Source organism: Phalacrocorax carbo, chromosome 21, assembly GCF_963921805.1.
Source record: "Phalacrocorax carbo chromosome 21, bPhaCar2.1, whole genome shotgun sequence".
Taxonomy (NCBI): domain Eukaryota; kingdom Metazoa; phylum Chordata; class Aves; order Suliformes; family Phalacrocoracidae; genus Phalacrocorax; species Phalacrocorax carbo.
This window is the reverse complement of record NC_087533.1, coordinates 2839246-2846298: the sequence shown is the minus strand read 5'-3', so window position 1 is coordinate 2846298 and position 7053 is coordinate 2839246.

The window sequence follows — 7053 nt, the reverse complement described above, 5'->3', positions numbered from 1 at the left end:
TCCAGTTCCCCCCACCATGAAAATTTTAATAAAACCAGTGCATCGACTTTCAATTAGAAGGCCGTAAAACGGTTCATTTTCATCTGTTTGTTGCACAGTAACAGAGATCCTCGGGAGAAAACAGCGCCTTTTCCAGACTGTCTGCGACGCAGAGAGCATTAATTGAATATTCTGTTGAAACCACCTTCAATTAGTGCCTCCGAGTTTTGCATGACATTCATCACTGCAACTCACCCGATTCTGCATGCGGCACGTTTGGGGTTTCGTGATGCGCACATCACATTAACTCCCAGCATTATCCCGAAAATAACAATTTTATTTGCTAATGAGATGCTAGCCGGTGTAGGGTAGGCTGCTGCTCCACGAGGCGACGGCTTCCCAGTCTGTGCGGCATAAAGCAGCACGGGTTCCCCAACCACAGAATAACCAGCATGGATAATAAATTCCCCATGCTAACCCAAACCGTACCACCGCTCTTCTCTCTACTGGGGAGTTGAGGCCAACCCTACGGCTGATGCTTTCATATAGATGCAGCACCCTTCTTTATAGTTCCCCCAACAGCCTGGAGACTACAGTTAAGTGCATTCACGTCCCAGGTGGGATTCAAGCTATAAATGTTTGTCCTGTGGATCCTGAGGCACCAGCCAGCCCTAAACGTCCTTTTTGGCCATACTTCAGGAAAAAGTTCAAGCCCAGTGGTGGCCAGGAGACAGAAGCAAGGTCAAAAATGTCACTCCCGTTACTACTTCTGCTGGCTGCCAGCCTCACCCGCACCGAGGGACAACTGAAACCGTCCATCCCAGGCCTGATTTCTCCCAACAGCCAAGCGAGCTCTGCTGCAAACGCTGCCCCAGACTCACTCAGGTCACAGAGCAAACGAGTTCCTGCTGCGATACCCAAAGCTCCGGAGAGATGCTGCTCTCTCCTACCTCACAGGCAATCACTCAGCATGGAGCAGAGATGCTGGAAGATATTCTGGTGGAAATGTGCTTTCATCTTTCCTCAAGAAAAAAAAAAGATCATGTTTCAAATTTTGTATGCATCTCTACTGACTGGGGGGATCTTTTTTCTGCTGAGTCCTAATACACAGCGACCTCCTTTACACTCATTTCAGCAACTGCCAGAGGCTCTCCAAACATCGATGCAAAAGGGAGAGGGGAGCCAAGGTGTCAGGCACCAGAGGCTTGCGACCAAATAGCCCACAGCAGCACAAGAAGTTAGAGGACCAAGGAGATTTAGACACATGGATGTGGGATTTCGACACGTTACACATGGCTGTGCATCCCGTGTACCACAGGAATGGTTTGGTTGATTTAGGTCACCGTATAGCATCAGGGAAGCAGCACAGTTCGGAAGGATGAGCCATGCAAGCAAGATGTATCGCTTCCCCGTGGCACAGCCTCAGTTTCCCCAACTTTAAGAAAGCTGAAGAATTGTAAAAGAAGAGTGGAGAAGACTTTGTAGAGCATAGCCATCTACTGAGAGCATACCGTCACCTACTGAGGTGACACGCTATATTAGCAAGGTGATATTAATAAGCAGATCTTTCATGCAAAATTTTACATGCAAAATTGCACGACATTCAACCTCGTGTCGAGTGCACAGCAAGCTGATTTTTTTTAATTACAGGGGGGTGTTTTAGGTTGGGGTTTCCCCCCCCCCCCCCCCCCCACTGCAGCTCCATCATTAGCTTCAGCTAACAAATTGGAAGGCTGTGGGAGAGGAGGTGAGCAAGAGAGGTCCATAGGCACGCATCTAACATCCACGTGCAATTAGCAGCTACACACGCCGGCAGCGTGCGTGACGGTAGTTGGCCACTTAGATGAGCAATTACCAAGGCTACGCCACACGTGCGCCGGCTGAGGTCCCCTCCCAGCACCAAATCGCTGCTCGAGCCTCAGGCTGAGTGGCTGCAACGCAAAGCTGCGCTGACATTTACCGCTCAGCGCGGGGCAAATTTCACTTATTGTACATAAAGCATCCACGCCTGCATTTTCACCAGGGCTTGGAGCCGGGCTCTTGGCTTCCAAAGATGCCAAGAAAATGCACGTCTGCCTCAAGAAAAACCCAAATACAGCTGCAGCCCGAGTGCTTTTGAGAAACCCCACGCACCGGCCAACTCTTTTTTTTTTTTTTTAATTGTTTCATAACTTTCTATCTGCAGAGCACTCTAATATAATCAGGTACTCTGCACAGGGGATTAGCAGGCTTATATCCCGTGGATCCAATCAGGAAAGTCTATCAGCAAAACATACTTATGTTGATACAGCTATTATAATCTGCATAATTCTTCTGAGTTCACATACTTAATGGATAGCAAACAGAGTCATTACTGCTGCAACTTACATCCATAGGATCTCTATGAGCCATTCACTGCAGTGTTTTTTATTATTCATAGCTTTAGTTATTGATTTTCAGGAGAAGATACATGCTTTTAAGCACCATAAAAGCAAGAGAGGAAAACAAATAGCACTATTCCAAGATTAATACGCTGCACATAATAAAAGTATGGCTGTCACATTGCACTGCGTATAGCTGATGGAGCCTTGACAAATTCCATGCAAAATGGCTGAGTTGCTTAAGAAGCTTGTTAAATAATTTAAAGGCAAGTTTTACTGGAGGCAGGAAAGTTCTTCCCCAAATCCAGTTTCTTAGATTTATGAGCTACGAGTATGTTAATCAACCAAAGTGGAGGATTCAGCCAAGATGTTTCCTCCCAGCAGGGCGGGAGGGTGCAGGGTTTAAGCAGGGATATATGATATGATAATGTGGTATTATCTGACCCCTGCGTGGCTCACGTCTGCAAGGTGTCCAAGCCACGGTCCAGCAGACATGCTTGGATGCAATGGTGATTCACGATTGTCAAACCATGGGGCACCAGAGATCCTCTAAGGAGGAATCATATACCTGGACAGTGTCAGGACCGCTCATCCTGCCCCTTCCCACCTCTCCAGTGCAGGATTCATCTCAAACCCAGACAACCTGGTCACACCTCAAGATCCCTCCAGGGTCGGGACTGGCTACAAAGAGACTCTTCCCCTCTTGCTCCGATGCATTTCCATAGGGAATTAATCTACCAGCACTGACCCTCCAGGAGATACAAGTGATGCTCATGGACATCTTCAGGTTGCACAGTCCAGAACTGGCACCGGGAAGGGCTGGCCAACTCCTGAGCATCTCAGCATGACAACAGCTCTTTTATTGCCTTGCAATCCCTGGCAGACAGACCTGCACTGCTAAACCAACTAGGTATATCAGAGCTAACATCCCTAGCAGAAAGGCTCCCAGCTTCAGGATATTTGCATGAGGAATAGCTTCCAGGGCCCAAGAGCCCCTTCAAAATCAACATCATAGGACAGCAAGCGCAAAGCCAAGCTCAAACCCAGTGGAGCATTGCAGAAAAGCAACACCATGCTGCTTTGTTCACTTCAAGGCTCACGTAGGAGGCAAAGGACCTTCCAAATTACTACATTTCTATAGCAACTAGGGTCCCACCATGGTCTTTTTGTTCCAGACATTGTACAGACTGTCTCCATATTAATAACCCTGCTTCCCAAAGCAGCAGGGAACATGAAGAAAAACACCCACAAAGTAAAATGTAAGAAACCAGTCTGCTCCAATACCTAGGCAAGGAGGGATGCAGCTAGGGGAAGCTTGCCAAACACCAGTATTCAGTGTAGGCATCTAAAGGACCTTATAACCAGGCTTCCAGGGCTGTGCTGGGGATGCTTTGCAGCTTATGTCAAAGCTAGACTCACAAAAATTCACCCCAACAGCTTCACACTCCCCTTTTCCAAGTCCACAGAAGAGGAGCTGGGTGTCTAAATCTTCTATACTTGACCTCCAAGACCCTACTTTCACGAACAAGTCCATTTATTCGCAGTTACTTAGGCAGCTCTGGCCACTGAAGCGCTGCTCATAAGATACTCGCCCTCCAAACAGCACAGCAACACAGGCAACAGCCCCAGTTTTGCTATGGGGAATGACCAAGGAAGGGGTTTACGTGACCACCCTTCCCCATCCATCCAAGCAAGCTGTTCCTGCCTTTTTTTTGGGGAGGGAAAGGGAGTGGAAATCAGCCTGGGGATGAAGCTACTTGCTCTGAGAGCACCTTGCCATGCCATCACCTCTTCTGCATCCAAACTGCAAGAGGAATGGCACTTTAAGTCATTTCCCACACAGGAAAGCTTTGTCAAAACAGGGAATTGGAGATATTTTTCCTGATCCCAGCCAGCAGCAGCTATCCCTCCTCAGTAGCAGGAGGCCACAGCATCGAAGCCACGATGAAGGAGGGAGTTTTACTGTCCTGGGAGGAGCTCTAGGAGACAGCACACTCAAGCCAGTTCATTTTTCCCTACATCAGTTACATCCACCCCCATTAAAGCTTCCAGGTGGATGTAACTTTCATAAAAGCATCTCTGCAGAGACACCTCCCTTCCCAAGAGCGGCCTGTTAAGCAAAGCACTATTTAACTAAGATGGACGTATATATTTAAGGACCCCAGAAATTCTCCCTGTGCCACTCCCATGCTTGCAAAAAGGGAAATCTGTGATCCAAATGAAGCCAGGTGCTTGAGAAAGGCAAAGGATATCAGGCAGGTGATTTTATCCCAAATATCAGCCATTTTGGGAGGACCCTCATCCTCGAGGGCAGGTGGGAGCTGGTTTGTACACAGCATCTTACCTCGTGGAGATCAGCAAGGCTCTCTGCGCTGTGCACTCTGTTCTGGATTTATCCATTAATAAGAAGCTGTCAGATTCCTGGTTCGTACCCGTTAATCTCCTAATTGGCCATGCTTCCTAGCCCAACTCGGGAGTAACAGCTCCCCACGGGTCCTTTACGCCACACAGTTATATAGCACTGAGAGTTAGCACCTGCCAGAGGACCCGACCACCCCACTCCCACCCGCAGCAAAAAAGCCAGTGGGGGAACAGGGACATTTGTCACCACCGGTATCACGATTAAAATGCTTTGGCATCACTCTGATAGCTTGGCATCCTCCAGCTCCGGTACCCTAACGTAAGGGCAGGCTGCCCAGCCCACGCCACAGCTTGCAGAAACTCCTCTCCCCAAAACCTCTCTTGAAGAGGGAAGAGGAACCAGAGCAGATGGAGGCAAGGGGGAGACTGAGGCACGAGGCTTCAACTGCCCCGCGGCAAGCGTGGTGTGCTCCAGCGAAGGAGGAGGCTGTGAACCTCTTGGAGGTCTAACGCTGGAGCAGGAGAAGGCAGGCTCTGCTCTTCAGCTTTGTTAACGCCAACAGCTCAAGCTCTGCCTTGCACACGTGTATTTTGGAGCATGCCTAGGAGGCAGCAACAGTTTGCAAGACCTGCGTGTTGCTCACTTCCAAAAATATCAGACCTGCTTCACTGACCCGTACCCATCTAACATACGGTACCGGGTACTGCTGCTTGTCTAATGTACGTATTTACGCCATAACACACCAAAGCCGGGATGGGAGCACCCAGGCGACGAGGAGCACAGCACAACCCTGCACACGAGCAGCTCCAGCCCCCAGAAATACCCCTGGATGGGCAACAACGGCAGGGATTCACCGAGCCAGTCCCGAGACCAGCACCTCGCCCCTGCTTCCCAGGCGATTCAGGCTGCAAATATCCCCTTTAAGAGTCTTTTCCAAAGGGATAGGTTTTTTAAAGGATTTTAATTAAATCGAGTTTTCCTTGCTACCCAATCTTCCTGCAGTACCCACACACAGCTAAAAGACATTCTCAGAACTGGCATATTTTGGGCAATTTCAATAATACTGCAAAATTATTCACCCGGGAGAAGAAATTTCACCCCACGCTCCTCATTCTGGCCATCTACAGCACCTGAATCCCACCCAACACCAGCTCCCACACACAGGAGCATCCCCTGCCTCCTCAATTCTGGGGTTTGGGTTTTTTTCTGCTTTTCACATGAGCCCAAGAGCCACAACCACACACGAAGGAGAAACAGAAAAACCCCAACACGTTTTGTATGTTGCATCCAGGGAGTTTATCAGCCCCAAACATCCCTTCTTTTATTTAACCACACAACACAAATATCATCACTGGGGACAAACAGACCTTGCAGTAATACCTTCCCACAACCTTCAATCTCCAGAATCTGGATGCATCCAGCCAATGACAAAGTGGGGACCCCTCCAAGCCTCCTGCCCACACCCCCCTCCTGACATGACTTCAAGAGGATTTTTTAAATTATCCTGACCTTTTTGCAGAGCGGGCTCATTCCTGCCACCATCCCGTGTCTCCTCTCGTGGGGGCTGTCCCCAGCAGCTCCACAGGTGTCTCTGGGGAGCCCCTCATATGTAGAAACCAGGGACCCCAGGCACTCTGCACCTCCTCAGCTGCAACAGGCAGAAATTCAGGTGTATTTTTTCCACAATGGCAAACACGTTTCAGCCCCAACTCCTCCCAGCACACCACCAAGCCCCACATTGCAAGCAGGAACCCACCCACAACAAAAGGTTCCCACCCCAGCCCCTTTGGTACCCACAGCCCCACCACAGGTGGGCACCATCACCACACTTTGCTCCCGATTAATTCCTGTCTGCAGGCTGGGGGTGATCCTCCCATCCCTATTTGACCCCAGTGCATTTTTCTTCCTTGTTTTTAGTCTCTTTGTTTTGGGTTTTTTTGCTGGCAATGCTCCATGAGGTAACGTAGGCCAGGTGTTTTCCAGAGCTCTCAGCACCTCGAATGCACCAGAACTGCCTGTTTACACCACCTTTTTATTTGAAATCGTGGAGAAATGCTAACTTTCCCTCTTTTTTTCACACGCGCAAAGTAATTTTGATGCTTTTTTTTTTTCAGAAAATGATAATAAAATATATAGAATTGCTATAAACTCTAGTCGCTTTTAACACCTACAGGACAAGGCCACCGCGGGGCTGCACCCTTTTTTCCAAAGCATGGGGAAAAAAAAAAAACACGGGGGGGGGGATGGGGACCTTTCTGGAAACTTTCTGGAATCTTTAAATCTTAACGGTACTGCCGCGCGCTCTCGCGGCGCCGGCCCTCCCGCCCGCCAGGGGGCGCTAAGCGCGGGGTG